This window comes from Canis lupus, chromosome 3, assembly GCF_048164855.1.
Source record: "Canis lupus baileyi chromosome 3, mCanLup2.hap1, whole genome shotgun sequence".
NCBI lineage: Eukaryota > Metazoa > Chordata > Mammalia > Carnivora > Canidae > Canis > Canis lupus.
Genome location: NC_132840.1, coordinates 22701446 through 22722960, shown reverse-complemented (window position 1 = coordinate 22722960; position 21515 = coordinate 22701446). Strand labels below are relative to the sequence as shown.

The following is a 21515-nucleotide window of genomic DNA, read 5'->3' as shown; positions in this document are numbered from 1 at the left end:
TGACATGCAATTCCATCTTTGGAATTCTGGTCATGTGAGAAAATCATGCCTCATGGCTCAGCCTCCTTTGGTAAAACATGGTCAAGTTCCTGTACAGCTGAGCCCACCCCTAATTTAAATCAGGTGGAACCCCAGGAAATTGTGGGTATGTGATTGTCTCTGCCCGCAGTAGAGATTTATCATGATGCCAATCATTAACTATTTTATTTCTATGGCAGGATCATTTTTCCCTGTATGGTATTAATATGTATGTGGTTCAATGGCGGGAAAACTTGAAAACTCTCAAATCCTTGCCTTCTTGAAAAGCTGGTTAAATAGGGTGTATGTGTGTGCATGCATCTGTGTGTGTGAGAGAGATGTGTTTTTTTACATGATTTTGAAGGATAACAGTCTGTTGTGTGGATGTATACTAGGTGCAGGCAAATTGGATGTTTCTATTTGGCAAGGAAGGTGGGATTCCTGATGCTGAGGCCTTAACCAGTAGGCTGGAAGACAAGGCCAACTGAAGCATTATGAAATACTTATGTCTGTGGCTTCTGTTGTATATGTCCTGGGCTCATGGTCATTATTCTTTAGTGATTTTTAAAATCTTATGCCTAAAAGTTTATTTTCCATAATTATAAAGTAGATGTGCATGTTTACATTTATGTAAAACGTTTGCTGTGTAAGGGTTTTGTTGTTGTTGTTTATTTCCTTAAAGATCACTATATCTAAGTAAAATATGAAGGTCAGGCGCACCTGGGTGGCTCAGTCCCTTAAGCATCTACCTTCGGCTCAGGTCATGATCTCAGGGTCCTGGGATTGAGTCCCACATTGGGCTCCCTGCTCGGCTGGCAGTCTGCTTCTCCCTCTCCCTCTGCCCCTTCCCCTGCTGTGAATTCTCTCTCTCTCTCTCTCTCTCTCTCTCTCTCCCAAATAATTTTTTTTTAAAAATGAAGGTCAGCAATAAAATAAACACAAGGCATCGATCTCCTTCCAGCAATGCTGGGTCAGGTTGCCTTTTTTCTAAATATTACTGAACCATCTCCTATAAATCTGGGTCACAAAGAGTAGCAAACGACCACTCTCCAACTGTCTTCTTCTAGGGTAAGGAGTTGATCTCTTAAGAACCATAATAATAGGTTTTAAATACCGTGTTTTACCTGGTGGCCTTAATACCTCAAGCAACTCGGTAAGAGATCCCCGACCATTCCATATTGCACACGAGACTGGACACCCCACGATTGGTGTTTAAAAGAAATTCTTATCTTCCCAACCATTTCACTCCTACGGATCTACCCCAGGACCTGAAGATGGGGACTCAAGCCCTTGCACGTGGATATTCACAGCAGCACTATTCACAACAGCCAAAAAGTGGAAACAATGCAAATATCCAGAAACCCATGGATGGGTAAGCCAAACGCAGTATCCATAGGCTGGAATGTTACTCAGCAGCAAACAGGACTGAGGCACAGACACGGGCCACCACGTGGATGAACCTACAAACATTATACCCCATGAAAGAAGCCAGCCATGCAAAGCCACATTCATATGATTCCTCTTCTATCAAATGTCCAGAATAGGTAAATCCACAGGCAGAACACAGGTTGGTGGCTACCAGGAGGGGACAATGGGAAGCTATTACAAATGAACAAATACAGATTTCCTTTGGGGTGATGAAAATATTTTAGAACTTGGGATAGAGGTGGTGTTTCACAACATCATTAATGTGGTAAATGCACCTGAACTGTACTTTTTTAAATTTCTTTATTTATTTATTCATGAGAGACACACACACACACACAGAGAGGCAGAGACACAGGCAGAGGCAGAAGCAGGCTCCCTCTAAGGAGCCCAATTCGGGACTTGATCCCAGGACCCTGGGATCATACGCCAAGCTGAAGGCAGACCCTCAACCACTGAGCCACCCAGGAGTCCCTGAACTATACTTTCAAATGACTCATTTTATGTTTCATGAATTTCACCTTTGATTTAAAAATGTTTTCTTCAATGTGTTTAAATACATGATAAAACAAAATAATCGTCCTACAAAATGCCTTATAATTGATGTAAAATAAAGTAAAATCAGCTAGCCCGGGCCAAGAAGCTCCACACAGTTCACACTGCTGTGTGTGGTTACCTATTGCTGCATAATCAACCACTCCAAAATGTGGTGGTTTCAAATAATGACAACACCTGTTTTGCTCACAAATCTGTGCATGGTGCACAGATCAGTAGGACCTGCCCACCGCTGCTCCACACAGCATCACCCAGGACCCCTCAAGGTGGAGGCTGAAATCTCCTGAAGGTGAGCCAGACCACCTGGCTGGTGGCTGATGTTGGTGAGGACCTTGGACGGGGCTGGGAGCAGGACACTTCCACATGGCTTTTCTATGGGCTACTTGGCTTTGTCATGATGTGTTGACAAGGGCCCAAAGCACCCCCAGAGGTCCAGGTGGATGCCGCCCCACCTCCTGTGACTTAGTCCAGGTGGATGCCGCCCCACCTCCTGTGACTTAGTCTCAGCCACCATATGCCGGGAAAAGCCTTATTAATAACATACAGCTAGGAATCTTTTTTTTTTTTTTTTTTTTTTACAGCTAGGAATCTGATGGTAGTTTCAGGTTGTTGATGGAGTTGGTTTCTGGGTTTTCACCGTAGAACTTAGAGTCACTCCTCTGCACACCCTGATCTTAAAGGATCATGTGGAAACATCCAGCAAAAGCCCCACACCACTGAACCCCACATTTGAACACTGACACGCTCTATCATCAGCTGCCTCCCATTTACAGCCACGACGAGCACCCCGCAGGCTGGACACGTGCAGCCAACACCACACACACTGCAAACTAACTTAACCATTAAACACATCTGGACTTGTCCATTCGATAACTTTTCATTTCCCAAAAAGAGAGAAGAAAAAAAGAAAACCTATCCAAAGTTGTTTGGGTTAAATGTCAGCATTTTCATCTTAGGGATGAAAAACCACTTTGTTCTAAAGCCAGACTTCCCTGGAACACACTGTTAGGATCAACTAGTGCATTTTTAAAGGAAGAGAGAGGTACCTTGATTGCTCAGTCTCACCCCAAAATTCAGCATCCTTCCAAGGTGCCCTACAGGGTGCAATAGACTCATTCTTCCTTCAGGAGTCCCCAGCTTTCTGTAACCTCATCACTGGGGTCCCACCAACGGCTGGGGAGCCTGTCTGGGAGAAGCAGGCAGCCCCACTGAGGGGCCCCACTCCCGTGTCCCCACTTCCCCGTTCACGGTGCCCTGCAGTGTGCAGGCCCAGTCCCAGTGCCTCACTTGGCACGCTTTGTGGGAGGTGGAGGTTACACAGAGCTCTGACCCCCAGGCCACCCTCGCCAACCCCTCCTTCTAGAACCACAAATGCAAAGCAGTGGTGTCTCTCCACATCAGCGACCACTTAACCTAAATAAAACAGGTAAGCCTGTGCTCCGAGGGGAGGGCCTCTGGCGCTCAACCTGTTGGAGGTTATCACTGTCGTGTTTGTCCCATGACTTTATTGGAGAGGCAGTTTCCAGATCTGTGAGAGCAAAGCTCACGAGCTCTTGAAAGACTGAAGGACGGGCACGCCCAAGCCAGTGGCCAGACTCAGCATCACTGACCCTCTGAGGGCTGATGGCACATAGCCCCGGGCGACAGAGGCCAGCTGCTGGACATGAAAAGCAGGTTGCTTGGTGGCTTCACCCCTCCTGGCTTGGTGGGCTGATGCATCTGGAATGGAAGTGCAGCCGTGGGCTCTGCTAGCTGGCGTCCACACCTGCTGCATCTCCCAGCCCCATGTCACTGTCACCTGTTCCACTCTGGCCATCTTGCTCAGTCTTCAGCTGCTGGGGTCATCAGGAGCTGCCTGGGGAGTCTGAACAGCAAGAGCGAGGGCTGGAGGCTGCAGGTGGACGGACAGCAGGAACAGTCTGTCTCTAAGTCTCTGAGCCAGTGTGCTCACCTGGAGGACGGAGACTGTAGTTACCTGGCTCTTAACCCCTTACACTCTCACACACACACACGAGCTGCAGTGATTTTTTTTCTTTTGACATTTAAAAAACATTTCTTAAAATTTCAGGTTAATTCACATATATACTGTAATATTAGTTTCAGAGGTATAATTTAGTGGTTCATCAGTTGCATTCAACACCCAGTGCTTATTCCATCACGTGCCCTCTGTAATGCCCATCACCCAGTTACCCTGTCCCTCCACCCCCTCCTCTCCAGCAACTCTCAGTTTGTTTCCTACAGTTAAGAGTCTCTTATGGTTCGTCTCCCTCTCTGATGTCACCTTGTTTTACTTTTCCTTCCCTTTCCCATGTTCATCTGTTTTGTTTCTTAAATTTCACATATGAGTAAGATCATAAGATAATTGTCTTTCTCTGATTGACTTACTTCACTTAGCAAAATACCCTCTGGTTCTATCCATGTCGTTGTAAATGGCAAGACTTATTTTTTGATGGCTAAGTAATATTCCATCACATATATATATATATATCATATCTTCTTTATCCATTCATCTTTCGATGGACACCGAGGCTCCTTCCACAGTTTGGCTATTGTAGACGTTGCCGCTATGAACATTGGGGTGCAGGTGTCCCGGTCGTTTCACTACATCTGTGTCTTTGGCGGTAAATCCCTAGCAGTGCAATTGCTGTGTTGTAGAGTAGCTCTTTTTCCAACTTTTTGAGGAACCTCCGTATTGTTTTCCAGAGTGCTGCACCAGCTGGCATTCCCACCAGCAGTATGAGGGGGTTCCCCTGTTTCCACCTTCTCACCAACACCTATTGTTTCCTGAGCTGTTAATTTTAGCCATTCTCATGGTGTAAAGTGGTATCTCATTGTGGTTTTTATTTGTATTTCCCTGATGCCGAGTGATGTGGAGCATTTTTCTCATGTGACTGTTGGCCATGTGTATGTCTTCTTTGGAGAAATATCTGTTCATGTCTTCTGCCCATTTCTTGACTGGATTTTTTTGGGGGAGTTTTGAGTTTGATATGTTTTTTTTGAAAGATTTTTAGATACTAGCCCCTTATCTGATAAGACATTTGTAAACATTTTCTCCTATTCTATAGGTTGTCTTTTGGTTTTGTTGACTATTCCTTTTGCTGTGCAGAAGCTTTTTATCTTGATGGAGTCACAATAGTTCATTTTTTCCTTTTGTTTCTCTTACCTTTGGGGATGTGTCTAGCAAAGAGTTGCTATGGCCAAGGTCAAGGAGGTTACTGCCTGTGTTCTCCTCTAGGATTTTGATGATTCCTGTCTCACATTTAAATCTTTCATCCATTTTGAGTTTAACTTTGTGTATGGTGTAAGAAAGTGATTGAGTTTCATTCTTTTGCATGTGGCTTTCCAATTTTCCAAACACCATTTATTGAAGAAACTATCTTCTTTCCATTGGATGTTCTTCCTTATTTCATCGAAGTTGAGTTGGTCATACAGGTGAGCGTCCATTTCAGGGTTTTCTATTCTGTTCCATTGATCTGTGTGTGTTTTTGTGGCAGTGCCACACTGTCTTAATGATCACAGCTTTGTAATACGGCTTGAAGTCAGGCATTGTGATGCCCCCAGCTTTGGTTTTCTTTTTCAACATTCCTCGGCTATTTGGGGGTCTTTTCTGGCTCCATACACATTTTAGAATTGTTTGTTCCAACTCTGTGAAAAATGTTGGTGTTATTTTGATAGAGATTGCATTAAATATAAAGCATGGACATCTTAACAATATTTGTTCTTCCGATCATGAGCATGGGATTATAGTCACTTTTAAAACCTGTCACATGTTGTTCCTCTGCTCAAAACCCTCCAGTGGCCTTACCCTTCACTTTGCATTAAAAGTCTTGGCAGAGCCCACAAACACTGACCACCTTGCTGTTTGCACCCAAAGACACCTGCCTCAGGACCTTGGTACTGGCTGTTCCATTCCCTCAGCCTAGGGATTCTTCTCCAGAGAGCCTCCTTCCACATGTCCCTGTGACCTTGTTCAAATGCCCATCCTCTGAGGGGCTGTCCCCAGTCCCCTGTGTCACATCTCTGCCCACTGCCCCCCATCATTGGCTGGCTGTCTATGCCTTCCTGACAATTTTCACCACAGCATTGGTCTCCTTTGTTCATGGCTAGCCCAGCCATCCCCATACCCAGCCTGGGACCTGGCACACATGAGCCCCAGTGGCCTCATGTCTTGTGGGTCCTGAATCAGGGGCTGGGCCTAGATGATGCAGGTGATCCCTGGACTGGGCCACAAGAGGCCTACAGCTTCTGCCGTGCACTCTCAGAACACTTGCAGCCCTGAGCCATCTCATGGGAAATCCGGCTTCCTCGAGGCCACCATGCTGGAGCAACTTAATCAACAGGCTATGTGAAGACAGAGAGGTCCCATTCACCTAGTCCAGCTCCAGATGAGGCCTCTGGTACATGGAACAGAGAACAGTGGTCCCCCAAACCCTATAGATTCATAAGCAGATGGGGATCCCTGGGTGGTGCAGCGGTTTGGTGCCTGCCTTTGGCCCAGGGCATGATCCTGGAGACCCGGGATCGAATCCCACATCGGGCTCCCGGTGCATGGAGCCTGCTTCTCCCTCTGCCTGTGTCTCTGCCTCTCTCTCTCTCTCTGTATCTGTCATAAATAAATAAAATATTAAAAAAAAGATTCATAAGCAGATGAAAAGACCCCTGTTGTCCTGAGCCACAAAGTGTTGGGGTCATTGGTTATATAGCAATGAGTGACCAGAACGCCTGCAGGATGGAGTAGAATCAGACCAGTGTCAGGGGGGCTCCAGGCTGCCTGTGGTGAGGGTCGGGTGGACAGCATGCCCACAGCATCTGCCCCGTCCGCGTTGTCAGCCTGCCCTGCGAAGCCGTGCAGTTACAGTCAGCGCCCCTTCAGCCCACTGTACCTCCAGCGTCCACAGCAGGCCAGAAGGACTGGAGGCATCGGCGTCAGGGAGGCTGTGGGCAGACAGAGGAAGTGGCAGGAACCAGGCCTCCGCAAGATGCTCTGGGTTTCCCTTGGATCAGAGTCAGTAATTAAAATGTAACCGGATGTACATATTATTCACATGAAATGATGCTTTGCACAAGGTCACGGCAAATTGAAATCACCTGGAAGGAGGGCCCTGGGGCCCTGGGAAGGCGCCTGTCCCCGGACCACGGACTGGAGTTCCAGCTCAGCCCAGACCCCGCAGCACCACCTCTACATTAACAAGTGTCACGTGTGGGGACAAGGGGCCCACGCCTGTCAAAGAGGCTGAAAGGTCAGGATTCCAACCCGGAATGAGAAGACGAGCATGCAGGGCTGAGGCCAGGGCGGGGAGAGTGATGGGGTCCTTGACGGGAGACTCCAGAAGGGGAGGCAAGATGAAAGGGGCCCTGAGGGACACCCCAGGATGCTCCTGGGAATGCAGGCAGAGTGCCGTGGGATCCCCCGCCCAGGCTGAGGGCAGCCTGGGAACTGGAATATTCCTGCCGGTACTGGGGAGGCGAGGCCGGTGCCCCAGGCCCAGCACAGCGTTTCCCACAAGCCGCCCGGCTTGGCCCCTCCGCACCCTCTGCACCCTCAGCATCCTGTTCTCCAAAGGGGCAGACCACCCCCCAGGGGCCCAGGCCACGGCCCCAGGCCTGACATGGCCAGAAGGGCTCTCACGCACACCCACATCTGTCTGCGAACAAGACCTGTTTCTTTAAAGCAACTTTCCCACGATGTGATTTATGTAAAATAAAAGGTGCCCGTCATAGGCGTACAGCTGGATAAATTTGGACACAGGTGTGTGGTCGGGTAGCCACCAGGCCAGGTGAGATGTAGAACATTGCCCTCAGGTTAGGGAGCCTCAGGGACCCCTTTGCCATCAGGCCCCACCTGCCCAGCCCTGGCCCCAGGTGTCACTACTGTGGGAATCTCTTTCTACCTGAAACCCCATTGTGCTCTTGGGGGTCCGGCTCCCTTCCTCAGCTCCATGTTCTGTGGGCACCCTCCTGACCACACTGGCCACGCTTGGGCCCTCTGCCACCGGGTGCTACTCCCGTGTACGCACGTGCCCTGCCTGTCTGTCCCCCCGCCCGTGTGCGGACGCTCGGGCATTAGCAATAAGCAAGTCTGTGTGTGGAGACGAGTCTCGGTTTCCCTCGGTGATTCCTAGGAGTGAAGCGACTGCCCTGTATACATGCGTGTCTCCCTTCATGGCAGACTGGCCACCTGCGTTCCAAAGTGGCTGTGCCCTCCTATGCTCCCACGTCTACATTTGCCACCAATCTGCTCTGGGCCCACTGTAACACTGGGACATCACTCTTCCCCAGACACCTCTCAGACTCATGACCTAGTTGGCTCAGTTTCTTAGGGTCTGGAGGCCTTTCTCTGTGAAATGACATGTTTAAATCGTTGGGCCAGAGCCTTCACGTAGCCAAGGGCCCTTGTAGTTCTCTGGCCACCACGGAGTCTGAAATGTTTTATTCACCAAATGCATCTCACCATTTCATAAACCCATGAAGACCGTTGTTTCCAAGCAGGGACAGGAACCTGAGAGACAGTGTGTCTGGAGGGAAGCATGCAGAGAAGGAGTCGGCAAGACCCGGTTTGACGTCCCTTGCCTGCCCCGCCAGCAACTGTGACCCTGGCCAGATGACTTGGCTCCTCTGGGTCTCAGGATGCTCGTCCATAAGTGGGAGTGAATGATCACAGTCCCACTGTGGAAGAAAAGTGACACCATGGAGAGAGCTCGGAGCACAGTAGATTAGATGCTCAAATGTAGCTGCTGATGTGGTTAGACTCGCTTTCCTTTCCAATAGACTGTTTCCTAATAAATTAAATGTGCCCTTACATTATCCCTCCAGATGCCACCTCTACTGCCAAGAGGCTGTGGCTAAATCCTGAGATGGGGTCCTGCCACACTGTCCTGGCACCTTGGGCTGGAGGATAGGCTAAAACCCCTGGAGATGAAAGGTCATGCCAGCAGATCGATTAATTAGTGGCTGGGGAGGGGTCATGAACTGACTGCCACCACCACCCCGTCCCCTAACCTACCATGGCCAGGCATGCAGGCTCCTTCTAATGGTAACCTCTGTTCCAAGGCTAGCCCATGGGCTACTCCTGGGCTGCAGGCAGAGCCTCAGGGCACCTGGTACTTCCCCACCTCACTGAGGTACCGCAGCCAAGCTCAGGGCCCACCTGCCTCACAAGGCCATGCCCAGCAGAGCTAGGGCCCCACTGTGATAGCGGGAGCTGGTGTCCCCAGATGCAGAGTCAGGATCTGTGGCATGAGTGTTCGGGAGACACCCTCAGGAGGGAAGGTGTAGGGGGTGTGCAGGGGAAAAGTGGAGCAGGGGTGCAGGCTGGGATAGAGTCAGCCTCAGCCTGGCCCCACAGGAGCTCTGGAGGAGAGCCTGCAGCATTGACTTTGTCCTTGCTCCAGGAGGGGACCTGGACTGCAGCCCCTCACAGGTACCGGCCATGGGGCATGGGCTGCCCTGATGTTGGATGAGGCACACAAGCCCCAGGCCGCTCCAGATCAGCTGTTCTGGTGAAGGTGCAGGTGTGTGCATCTGCTAGAGGCAGGGCGTGCAGAAGTAGAAACAGGACCAGGGGTCAGACAGGCTGCCGACTGTGCCCACTGCCCTATATTGTAACCTTATTGAAACACCCCAAGGGCAAAGGACCATATTTGTTTCCTATTTCTCCCAAAACAGATTACCACCAGTTTGGTGACTTCAAACACCACAGATGTGTGGTCAGATGGCTCTAGAGGTCAGAGGTCTGGAACTGGCTCTCGTGGGGCACAAATTAAGGTGTCCACAGGGCTACATGCCTTCTAGAGTCTCCAGAGAAGAATTTGTTTCCTTTTCTTTTCTTTGCCTTCTCTGGGTCCTAGAAGCTGCCTGTGGTGAGGGAGTTGGCAAGTGACAGGCTGAAGTGACAGGCCATGGAACCTTTAGCTGGGTACAAAAACAAGAGGAAGGGCAGGAGGTGACTGGCACCAGGGATCCGAGATGAGAAGTCAAGACACAGGGGCCTCATGAGGATGAGGAATTACTGCATCAGGGCTGGGGGAGGTAGAAGAAGAGCCTGTGGTCACAGTGGATGTTAGAACTAGTGATTGCAGACATGGGGCCAACCAGTGGTGATGATTCCAGGAAGACTTTGGGGATGAGACAAAGTCACAGGTCAAGATGAATGTGAGGAACTACAGGTCAAGGGTCTGGGTGGGTTTCCCATGAGGCCACCCACTGCTCCCAGGGTGGACTCTGCTGGAGAAGTACTTGCAAACTCAGAGTTGCTTCCAGATGTACTGAAGTCTACCTGTTTTCCCCACAAATGGGTCCTGAAAGCATAGTTCCTGAACTGTGGTGGTGACTGGGAGTTTCTGCAAGTGGAAAGACATCCTTAGGCTCCAGTTTAGCCACCATGAAGCTTAATTTACCTGGTTCTCGGTGCCAGAGGACGGACTGTGGATGACCTTGTGGACAGTGTTTGTGCTGTCTCCAACTTCCTGACTCTGTAGCTTTATGAAAGACATAGAAGCCCTAGTGACCCCTGCTTCCTCCCCTTAAAATAAGACACTCAAATACCCACAGCATAGGGTGGACAGGTGGGTAGAGAGGGAACGTGTCCTCCGAAGGTCCCTCCAAAGTGGATTTCAGCTCCTGTCTCTACCTCATGTACGATGAGAAACATGCTTTACACCTCACCCCAGTATAACCCAAACCATATTCTTACCACTTCTGATGTGGTCTGGAAGTCTCTATTCTATTCTCGTCTTGTTTATTCTGTTCTATTTCATTAAAACACACATACACACACCACTGCTTATGAGACATTCCATCGATTTTACAATCCATTAGCCAGAAATTTTCCAAAACTAGGTTCCCCAAGTTAAAATTTTCTTACTGATGAGACTCACTTTTTCCTAAATTCAGATTTCCTGGTCAAGTGCCTGCCTCTTCTTCCCAGGTTGGCAAGGAGGAGGGAGGAATGACGGAGCTAGGGACACCCCAAATCCAGTGAAAGAAGGTGAAAGGTGATAGCCCTGGAAAGCCATCACTTTGTCATGACTCTTGTCATGGGCTGAATCCATAAATACAAAGATTTTCTACAGTAAAGAAAGGGTCTTTTACCCCACAAAGATGCTGTGAGGACCACCTTCTCAGAAGCCTAATTTAGCAAGTTATCTGGAACTAGTGGCTATCAGCTTTGCAGCTCAGCAGAGCCACCCGAGGGTTTTAAACTCCGATTCCTGAGTCACACCCCCCCACCCACCTATCATGCCAGAGCCCAGAGGTAGGGTGGAGTCATGAGGAGCACTGGTTGTTTTTAAGGCTTCCCATGATTCCAGTTGGCAAGACAATAGGGAAAAATATTATTTTCAAACAAGCAAGAAGTCTGTTGGAAGTGCAGATTCTGACCATTCGGAGAATCTGGGTGGAGCCGGGGACTCTGCATTCTAGCAAGCTCCCAGGTGATGCCTCTGGGCCAGGGGACCCCACTTAGAGCATCAAGATTTTAGGCCCTGGCTGAACACAATAATCACATGAGGAGCTTTCAGACCCCATCCCAGACGAACTATACATGAGTTTCTGGGGCCTTGGGAGGCATCTATATTTTTCTGACACTCTGTGATTGATTTCTATCATGCTTAAGTCAGGGCTGAGAGCGGCTGTTCCAATGGGTACAGACACATCCAAGATTCCTGGTTTTGACTCCCAGCTCGGGCCGTGGGGGCCTTGGGTGAGCTCCTTTAGTCTCTGAGCCTAGTTTCTCCATGGGTAAAATGAGGATGATATATCTGCATCCTGGGGCCGTGGCTGGGATTCAGGCTCAGTCAAAAGCTCTGGTGGGCAGGTGGTGACCAGCTCTTACTCACTGGGCTGAAATATATGAGGAGCATTCTGAGAAGACTCTGTCCCCACGGCAGAACTCAGGCTAGAGAGAAAGAAAAGTCAGGGGAATGAGAGGACCCCTTGTGGCCTGGCCCACAAGCTGTGCAAGGCCTTATGGAGAGGGTCTCTGTCCCTATAGCATCCATAGGGTCCTCCTAGGTTCTGTCCCAGCTCTGCCCCTTGCCCACCTCTGAGTGTCTGAGGGCCCTGCCATCCAGGAAGGGCAAGGGTCTGTTGGACAATCCGTTCCTTCCTAACTTTGGATTCAAAGATCTTAGCCTCAAACCTCAGCTCTGCTGTGTGACTGTGGGCAAGTAAATGAACCTCTCTGGGCTTCCTTTTCATCCACATAAAGTGGGAATGATAAGACATGAAGGTCACTGTGGGAATAAAAGAAAGCATTCTATACGCACAATAAGTAGTATCATTAGAATCGAGCTGGCTTTAACGAAACAGGTATGATGGAATGGGCAGGAGTGGGATTGGAAGTTGGAAAAACTAAAAGAATAACAGTTTCACTTCTTGAGAAAAACAGCTAACTGCCCCCATGGAAATCTGTTTCCCAGCTGCACGCGCCCCCTCCCAGTCTCCGTGGGAAGGGCTGCCTTCTTGAGCAATGAGTCCCGAAAACTGCACCCACGGCTGTCCGTGCCGAAATGGGCCTCCAGCCTCCAGGAAATCGGGCTCAATCCAGTCTGACCAGACCTGTGGTGTTTTCCTGGGTGCTCAGGATTGTCTAGACGCGGCCTGGCTGTGTCCGAGCATGTGAAACACGGCCGTGGGGCCCAACCGCTCCGTTTGGCAGCAGGCTGCCCGAGTGGTAGGCGCCAGGACGGCAAGGATGACGGAGTGCTGAAATCTCCCTGAGGGCATCGTATCAGATGGCTGGGCTGCCAGCCCTGGGCTCCGAGCTCGGCAAGCGCATCCTCAGCAACCCATAGAGAGATGGGGAGGGGGGCGGCACCCTGGGGCTGAGGGAGTGATCCCTCCCCGAGTCATGAGGAGAGCCCCCAATTCCGTTCATGTCACTGCTCAGGGGGGTGAGACCAACAGCCTGGTAATGACGAGTGGGGTGCTGGCATCATGTGTAATGTGTGTGGGCCTTGCGTGCATCCTTAGATAGATGGCTGGCTGGAGATGATAGATAGATGATAGATAGATAGATAGATAGATAGATAGATAGATAGATAGATAGATGATAGATAGATGATAGATAGATAGATAGATAGATAGATAGATAGATAGATAGATAGATGATAGATGATAGGTAGAGAGAGATGAATGGGTGGATAGACGTATAGTATCAGTATATTGGATGGATGGGTGGATGGATGGGTGGGCAGACAGGCAGATACATAGAACAGATAGGTAGATAGTGCAGAGACAAAGATAATGGATGCTCTCTCAGCATACATGTTGGATGGTATAGATATGGTTGGGGATGATGCAGATAGATATAGAAATGGCAATTGGAAAATGTTGAGCAGGAACTGGGTATCTGATTATGTTGAAGAGTTACTGTTTATTTTTAGGTTTACAGAGAGTAGACGTGGACCAGTCCTGGCCAAACATCCTTCAGGGAGTTAACGTGCACACGCTGAGAAGAGAGTTTTCCTCTTAACTCTTGCAAACCTAGGATCCAACCAAACTAACAGGAAAGAAGCAGGTAAGATAAGATCATCATTAGTGCAGGTTTGCTGTCTCCCAGGCACTCACGTGGGTGGGGGGAGCAAAGATGAGCAAGACAGGGGCTTTCAGCCTCGGGTCCCACTGCCCAGTACAGAACCCACCAGCTGCATGCAGCTATTTAAATCAAAATCATTAAAACTAGATGACAGTGAAACCTCAGTTCCTCAGTCACACCAGCCATATTTCAAGTGCTCCAATAGGCACGTGTGGTGACCACATGGGACAGTGTGGTTCTAGAACATTCCATGATTGCAGAACGTTTTCCCAGACGGCACTGTTGTAGGGCGTGAAGGTCTAATAACAGATGCAGCTTCTACAGGGCAGTGAGTCGAGGTGTCCCACAGCATAAGTGAGGCCAACGATGGCTCTGTGCATACAGCAGGTGGAGGGGACAAGACTCAGGCTGGACTGTGGGGAGCTTCCCTGCCTCCATTCCCCTCTGAGAGCTCGGGGACAGTCCCTGTGCTCATAGAACCCATCTCTAGTGTGGACAGTAGCATTCATTGGCTAACCTGTCCTATTCTTGTTAATAGTACACCAGCATCTCACAGTTCACTAACCTCCAGGGTTAGTCACTACTATGTCATAGGGGGGCTCCAGGTCTGCGCCTGGCACCCCTTCCTCAGTACAAGCTCCAGTGCGTGTCCCAGTGGGCATCCCAGATGCTGATCTAGTGGTACCCAGCACACAAAGCAGCAATGACCCCTGTTTCCCTGGGGTGGGTGACAACCATCAATAGCCTAAGCTACAGCCCAGCTATGGCTCACCGCTATCAGCTCCAGACACTTCCACCTGCCTGGCCTTGACCAGAGCCCTGACACTCCAATGGCCTCCTGGCTACTGAGTCCAGTTCCCAAACAACTAGAAATAAACCGTATAATTTTGACACTCCGTATTTGCTGATGACAGAAGGAATCCAAGGATGGCCTTTTCCAAAAGAGCCGTGGTGACACTGGTGCCGAAGCAGCATGTCTTGTGCAGAGGACAGCACCTATCTGGGGGAGGGGAGCCTTCTCGTCCAGGGGGCGCTCCATGCCCACATCTCGGGTCTCAAGTCACCCCCACATGTTGTCGTATTTGGAGGCTAGAGCATCAGAGAAAAACATGAAACATTCCCTTAAATCCCACCACACATAACAGGTTACTTTTATACTTCCAGATTTTCTCTCTTACAAATAGAAATTCATGAACATAAATGTGGGCCTATATGTTTGTGTGTTCTTTTATGTACATAAGTATAAAAATGCTCTTTGGGAACTTTTCCCTTTACTTAATATATCATAATAACTTCTTTGTATTACTAAGATATACAGCAATATCATCCCTTGAGTGGCTCAGGCAGTTCTATTATATCATTGTATCATCATTTATTAACGAGTTGTATCCATTAAGAGTACAGACAACAGAAAACTCACCACAATGGCTTTAAAAAGTCAGGATTATTTTCTTACACGACTGGAATCTAGAGGAAACCGTGTGGTCAGTGGTCCAACACTGTTAGTACACGGATCCTGTGTTTCTGTGGTTCTCTCTGCCATACTTCATGGCACAAGATGACTGCTGCAGCTCCAGGTGTCATATTCACATTCAAGATAAAAAGAAGAATAAAGGGGGAAACTTTGTGAAGAACAGAGAAGCATCCCATAAACCCCTCCAGAAGATTTCTTATTTTAAGTCATGTGCCAAGATGAGCTCACCCTTGTGACAACAGGGGCTGCAGAACACTTATTTGACATGCGGCCTTTATAAGAGGAGATGGAAAGGGGGTGAGGAACCTAAAGCAGATCCTGCAGGGCTCAGGAGAGTATCTCCATGGACCTGTCCAGGTTTTCATCCTGAGTCTCAAGCTGAAGAGACATTGCCTTCTAGGGAAGAAGAAATACCACGGGAGAGCTGGGCTGGGAAACTGCCCATGGTAACTTCTGCCCAAATCCCCGAGGATGGGGAAGCTGGGACCAGGGCAGGGAGGTGATGCAGAGTGTAGGCACACAGTCTAAGGGAGGCCTAGGACTTGGGCAGAGAGAGAGAAACATGGCACACAGCGTGAGCAAAGGTGTCAAGGCAGGGTTGTCAGAGGCCTTCTAGAACTGAAGCCATGGAAGATCCAGATGGTCCTTTTTCCTGGCTTTTGAGAAAACAATATGGCAACTCCAAAAGTATTTTGCAAAGCCTTTATGTGTGTGACTCCTCATTGTCCAGGAAAAGAAAATGCTTCTCTGGGGTCTTATCATTCATTCCACTACTTTAAAATGAGACTGTGTGTGTCCCAAGAGTTAAACAGGAGGAGGGACCACCAAGTTCTGACTGTACCAATGGGAGAAGTAGGAGCCCTCTGGCTATCCTGCCAGCACAAGGGCACTTGGCAAGGCTGAGTCAGCCTCACGTGCTCAGGTTGTAAGATCAGGATTGTCAGTGGGGCTGAAGCTGCCAGAGGGGGTGTCATATGGGACAGGTGCTATAGCGAGCTCTGAAGTAGCATCTCATACTAAACGGGCTGTGACTTTGTCTCATAATGACAATAGCAGCTAAAGGTCATTGGATACAGCCAAGATTTTTGTTTAAAAAAAAAAAATGGCTGTGAATGTAGGTACCCGTAGAAGTGCCAATGTGGTAAGGTGGGGGGTAAAGAAATCCATTTGGTAGTGCCAGCCAACCAACACAAACTCTATGCAGGGTGTATTGTCATACCCAGTAAATATTTTTTAAGGAAGCACCTATCCTTTGACTTAAAATTCTTCTTCAAGAAATTTATCCTGAGGAAAACTCTCATAAATGTGCCAAAGTAACTGCACAAGGATTTCCACTGTGGTGCCATTTGTCATAGCAAATCATTGGAAACAACTCAAATGTTCACCAATGGGGGATTGGTTAAATAAACTACAACCCTCCAAAAAAACGTACAGCCATTAAAGAGTGAAAGATCCACGTGTATAAGCATGGAGAATGCCCAAAGTCGATCATTACGTGAAAAAGAGGTAATAAAACAGAAAGTAAGGCCCATTTCCATTTTTTATTAAAAAGAAATAAAAATAATGTGTCCCCGGCGTGTGTGCAAATAGGCTCCAAGGTCTCTTAATGTGGTTATCCTGCAAGCAGGAACTGACACTCCCTACGTTATAAATTTAATAATTTTTAAAAATTTTAATACCTATGTCACTTGTTTATTTAAGAACATGTTTAAATAAAACATATAAGTGGACGAAAATAATGAACATAAAATTACAATTTAGAAGTGACTTGAGTGAACATTTTAAAAAGTAAAATCTGCTATACATCTGTAATGCTTGAACTTTTTACAAATACATATTAATTTTGCTGTTACAGTGGAGGGAAGTATTTTAAATAAAGTAAACTATCAAAAAAAGTTTTTTGAAACCCGGCTGCTAGCTCTATATAAACCTTCGGAGAGTTTATTTTGTTGTTATTAAATGTTTATTTTATTACTATTCTCCTGGATGCAGTGTCCTTCTCTGCTAACAATAAGGCATAGTAAATATTTGCATTCTCTTCACTTTGCAGAGAGCAAAAAGAACATTCCAGATGCTCTCTACAAAGTGCTTTGAATCCAATTTAAGTAAAGAAGTGCACCAAATATTATCAGAGTTGATAACCTATGTGTTATGTTGATTTCTAATGATTTTTATGAAAAATCATTAAGCACCTCCGGCAGGAACCTATTCTGGGTTGCAGCTGGACACTTTCTTGCTGTGTCCTCATAGGGCTGGAGGGCTGGAGCCCTGTGGGGAGCCCTGTGTCTTTCATAAAAACACTAATCCCATTCCTGAGGGCTCCATCCCCACCACCTAATCACCCCCCAAAAGCTCCACCTTCTAATACCATCACCTTTAAGAAATGGGATTTTAACATGTGAATTTGGAGTGACACGACATCACAACCCCATCTTTCATCTCTGCATTGCTGTCTGTTGGCTTTACTCTCAGGCAAAAACTGCCTTCACGGAGGCAGAATGGCTGCCTAAGCTCCTGCCTTGCATCCTGTCTCCCTGAGCTCCCTAGCCAAACAGAAGTTCCCTTCCCAGTGGTCCATGGCCACTGGATCTCTTTGATTTAAATTCATATCCATCCCTGACCCCAGAACTCTGGCAGGGGGCGTGTGAAATAATCATCTAGTTGTCCAGCCTGAATCCTCAGGCCACTTCTGGATGTGAGAGTAAGATACCCGACCCAAACCGAAGGGATGGACTGTAGAGAAGAGATGGCACCCATGGAAAAATCACAGTGTTGTTGCCAGGAGACAGGAATACAGATACTGAGCAGACAACCCCACAAATGTCAGTCTTGTCCTTGACGAAGGACCCCACCACGCTGCACCCCCTCTGATCTCTGGGCACGTGGTCACCCTCCGGGGGTAGAAGAAGCGTTCGCTGGTTGTTGCTTGGCGGCAGTCAACATGGTCTCCACCTCCTGGTCTCCATTTCTCCCAGGCCCTGGCCTCAGAGTGCTTTATGCAGCATATGTGCCACGGATGGGGAGCTGTCCTGTGACCTCTGGGAGGCAGAAGCCACTCCTGCTTCTCTGGCAGCCTCAGAGGATGTGTGGGCTTTGGCAAAGATAAGTTTTTGTGACCGTCTCTGTGGTCCCTTGCCAGCCACCCAGCTCGGGGCAGCCCTACAAGCAGTGATTGCTACAGTTTTCTGACCTCTGGGCAACATCACCAAGTTGTTGAGTCTTTGAATCGCATATAGAGCAACAAACCTAAAAGTGGGGTTCAGCCTCTCCTGATTCCAGGCCCCCGGGCTTTCTGAAGCCTTTGAAAACACCCAGTTCCCTACACCCAGGCCCTTTCTTTGAAATACCTACTGTGGCTTGTTTTCCTAACCGGATTCTGACTGTAACATTGCACTTCGGTGGAAAATTTTAAGAAGCCCTAATCTATTCAAAGTTCTCTTTCTTTGGTGAGAAAAGCGAGGTCCGCAGAGGAAATGGCCTGCCGTGTCGGCCAGTTCGCATACTCTCTCCAAAGCCTGTGCTGCCAGGACCACGGCTGCCAGCCACATGTAGCCAGCTTACATTTCAGCGAATTAAATTGTATCACTTTTAAAACTCAGTTGCTCACTTGCTCTGGCCACGTGTGGAGTCCCTGTAGCAGGGTGGGGCTGGTAGCAGCCCAGCAGGAGCCCATGCACCCAGCGTGCTGCAGAACATTCCTGTCGTCGTGCAAAGTCCCACTGGACAGCACTGTCCTAGGTCACAGTAGCGCACATTTCTGCCCCACAGACACTATCTTCTCATTAAATAGTAGCACGAGAAGGCTGACTTGGTTCAGACCATCTGTGTTACAAACGGAGAAGCAGAAGCCAGGTTCAAGCAGGGACTCAAGATATCGAGGAGCCCAGAGAGCCCAGACCCAACTTCCTTCCTCTGATTTGAGTCACCTCCTAATTCAGCTCAAAAATGAATACATTCATGTCAACTCCAACACTAATCTTTAAAAGAGATGTAAGAGGGGAGAAAAGCAAGCAGGTAGTTATTCCTACAAGTGACCTGTTAGCATTTATTCTGCAATGGAATCGACCAACTGCTTTTTAGATAATATGGTGCTAGATTTGTTTTTTGTTTTTAATTCCCAAGTTAAACCATATTGTGCTCTGGATTCCAAATAGAATGTCAAAAGTGACCTGTGTTGACTCGTTCCCTAAGAGGCCACTGATCACCGCCAGGGTTCATTCTGTGAATCACAGAACACATCTGTTTTCTACAGATTGGTCACTCACAGGATGATATCCCTTTCTGATAAAAAAGGACTTTCCTGGGAGGATTTTTTCAAGTCTCTGTGGGAATGTGTTGTCTTGCAAAGAACTATGAGTAGTTACTTCTCAGGAAAAAAAAAAAAAAAAAGAGTTCTCTTCTCTCTGTCTTCCCGGCAAGAACGCTCAGGCTCGGCTCTGACCACCTGGGTGTCCAGGGCGCGCCCCACTTGGAGGCAGCGAAGAGTATCAAGAGACATGGTGTCTGCGGTGTCTGAAATGAAAGATGCCAAACAAGAGAGCACATTGGACAAAAGCAATGTGTTTTTCTTCAACGCAAGATTTCCTCCCCCAAAACAGCATCAGACTGTCGGAAGCCGGGCATCGTTCCAAAGGTTAGAGACAGGGCCAAAACATATCATTTTAGCTTTTTCGGATGGCCACTTCTGTCTCTGAAATGTTAAATACTGTCTCACTACTGCTTGAACACAGCCCGGCGGGAAGCTCTTAGCTCTTTGGTTTCCAGACACATGAGACTGAGTGACCAGAACGTCCCTCAGGGTAAGTGCCTCCCAAGGCCAAAAGGTCCACCGTGGGTGCTGCCTGTGGCCTCATAGAGAAGGCTTTGCTTCCAGAGACTCACTGACTCTGGTCCCTAAACTCCCCGACTGGGAAGCGAGGTGTTCAAGGAGCACTGGTTGGGGGGCAGTGGGGCCTGCTTGCACGTACTAGCTCCGATCAGCCAGGCTCAGGGGTTCGGGGGACGTGTACTGGGTGGGACAGTCAGGAGCAGAGGTGCTCATGGGCACCCATTTGCCGGCCCTACTTTCGATACTCTCTGCAGTCTTTCTGGTATGTTAAGATTTGCTCTCTGATTTGCACAGTAAATCCTGCCCGTCCCTCATTGTCATCAGTAGGTGACCATCCAGAGGGGCCCTGAGCGGGGGGTAGCTTGTAACTAAGCATACTTTTTCTCCAGCCTCTGGAGTTGAGGGGCTCCCTGGCAGGGCTCAGGGGGCACCTGTACTGTAGCTGAGGCTGCCGGTACCTTACTCGGGGGCCCTCACCTTGTACAGGAAATGCAACCCCCTCTCACCCCAGAGCAGCCCGCAGCCAACAGTGAACCAGACTCAAGGAGTAAATACCCCCAGTGACCTCACCCTTTGGATGGGTTGATTTTGAGGCTTGTTCTAGGATCTCCTGAGATGCCCTCAGAGGCACCTCCTCAGAGGTAACCTCAGAGGTCACCTCCTTATCAATGTATTTCTGTTGCCCCCATCCCTTCCCTGCCTTACTTCCCCACTCCCCTACCTGTGCTTCCTGGGACCACCTTCCAGGTAAACTCCCTGCACCCAATCCTTGTCTCAGGCTCTGCTTCTGGAGAACCTAAGTTCAGACATATATCTTGTGATTGAAAGGGTGTTGGGCAAGTTCCATCTTCCCTACAATATCTAAGTCATAGGCTGAATCATGTCACAAGAGATTCATGCCTGTGGGGTTTCAGGACTGAGGTCTGGTCATCCGATCCAGCAATTCCACTTCTGGGTATGCCCAAAAGAATTGAAAGCAGAGTCTCAAAGAGATATTTGCACACCTGTATTCACAGGAACATTATTCACAATAGGCAAAAAGTGGAAGCAACCCGGGTGTCCATTGACAGATGGATTGGTAGACAAAATGGGGTGTTTCCCTACAATGGAATAATATTTAGCCTTAAAGAGGAAGGGAATTCCAGCACCTGCTAGAACATGGATGAACCTTGATGACATGATTCTGGGTGGAATAACCAGTCCCAGAAGGACAAATAGTGTATAGTTCCACTAATATGAGGCACGCAGAGTTGTCAAATCCCTGCAGACAGAAAGTGGAGTGGTGGGTGGGTGCTGGGGCTGGGAAGGAGGATGAGGAGTTCTCGTTTAATGGGGACAGAGTTTCTGTTTGGGACTACGGAAAAGCTCTGGAGATGGATGGTGGGGGGGCTGCACAACGTGAAAGGACTTGGTGCCATTCAATTGTACACTTAAAAATTGTCAAGAGGGTGTATTTTATGTTATATGTATTTTACCAAATTTTTTTTAAAGTCTGAGAACTAAGACCAGGGTCTGGAAATAAGCAAAGCATAGTGGAGACATCACATCAGCAGTAGGAGCATGGTGGCGAGTGGCAAGCCCTGGGTGACATCTATGGCGCCCTTGTCTTCCTCACCCGTGGCACCCATCACAATGCTCCACTTGTCCCCCCCGCTCACCTGCATCTGCCCCTCTCTGAG

General features: G+C 48.5%; 2 long non-coding RNA genes across 4 annotated transcripts in view; one reads left to right on the top strand and one right to left on the bottom strand.

Moving 5' to 3' along the window:
• Positions 1–26: 26 nt before the first annotated feature.
• LOC140630014 (uncharacterized) lies at positions 27–16225 on the top strand. Its single transcript, XR_012027819.1, has 3 exons — positions 27–145; positions 13383–13516; positions 14449–16225. It is a non-coding gene; the product is annotated as an uncharacterized lncRNA (long non-coding RNA).
• Positions 14609–21515, bottom strand: part of LOC140630013 (uncharacterized) — a 63797-nt gene continuing 56890 nt past the window's right edge. For all 3 annotated transcript variants that reach the window (XR_012027816.1, XR_012027809.1, XR_012027810.1), the window contains 2 exons: positions 14955–15099; positions 14609–14623 (listed from right to left, as the gene is read on the bottom strand). This is a non-coding gene — a long non-coding RNA (uncharacterized lncRNA). The remainder of the gene's footprint in view (positions 14624–14954; positions 15100–21515) is intronic.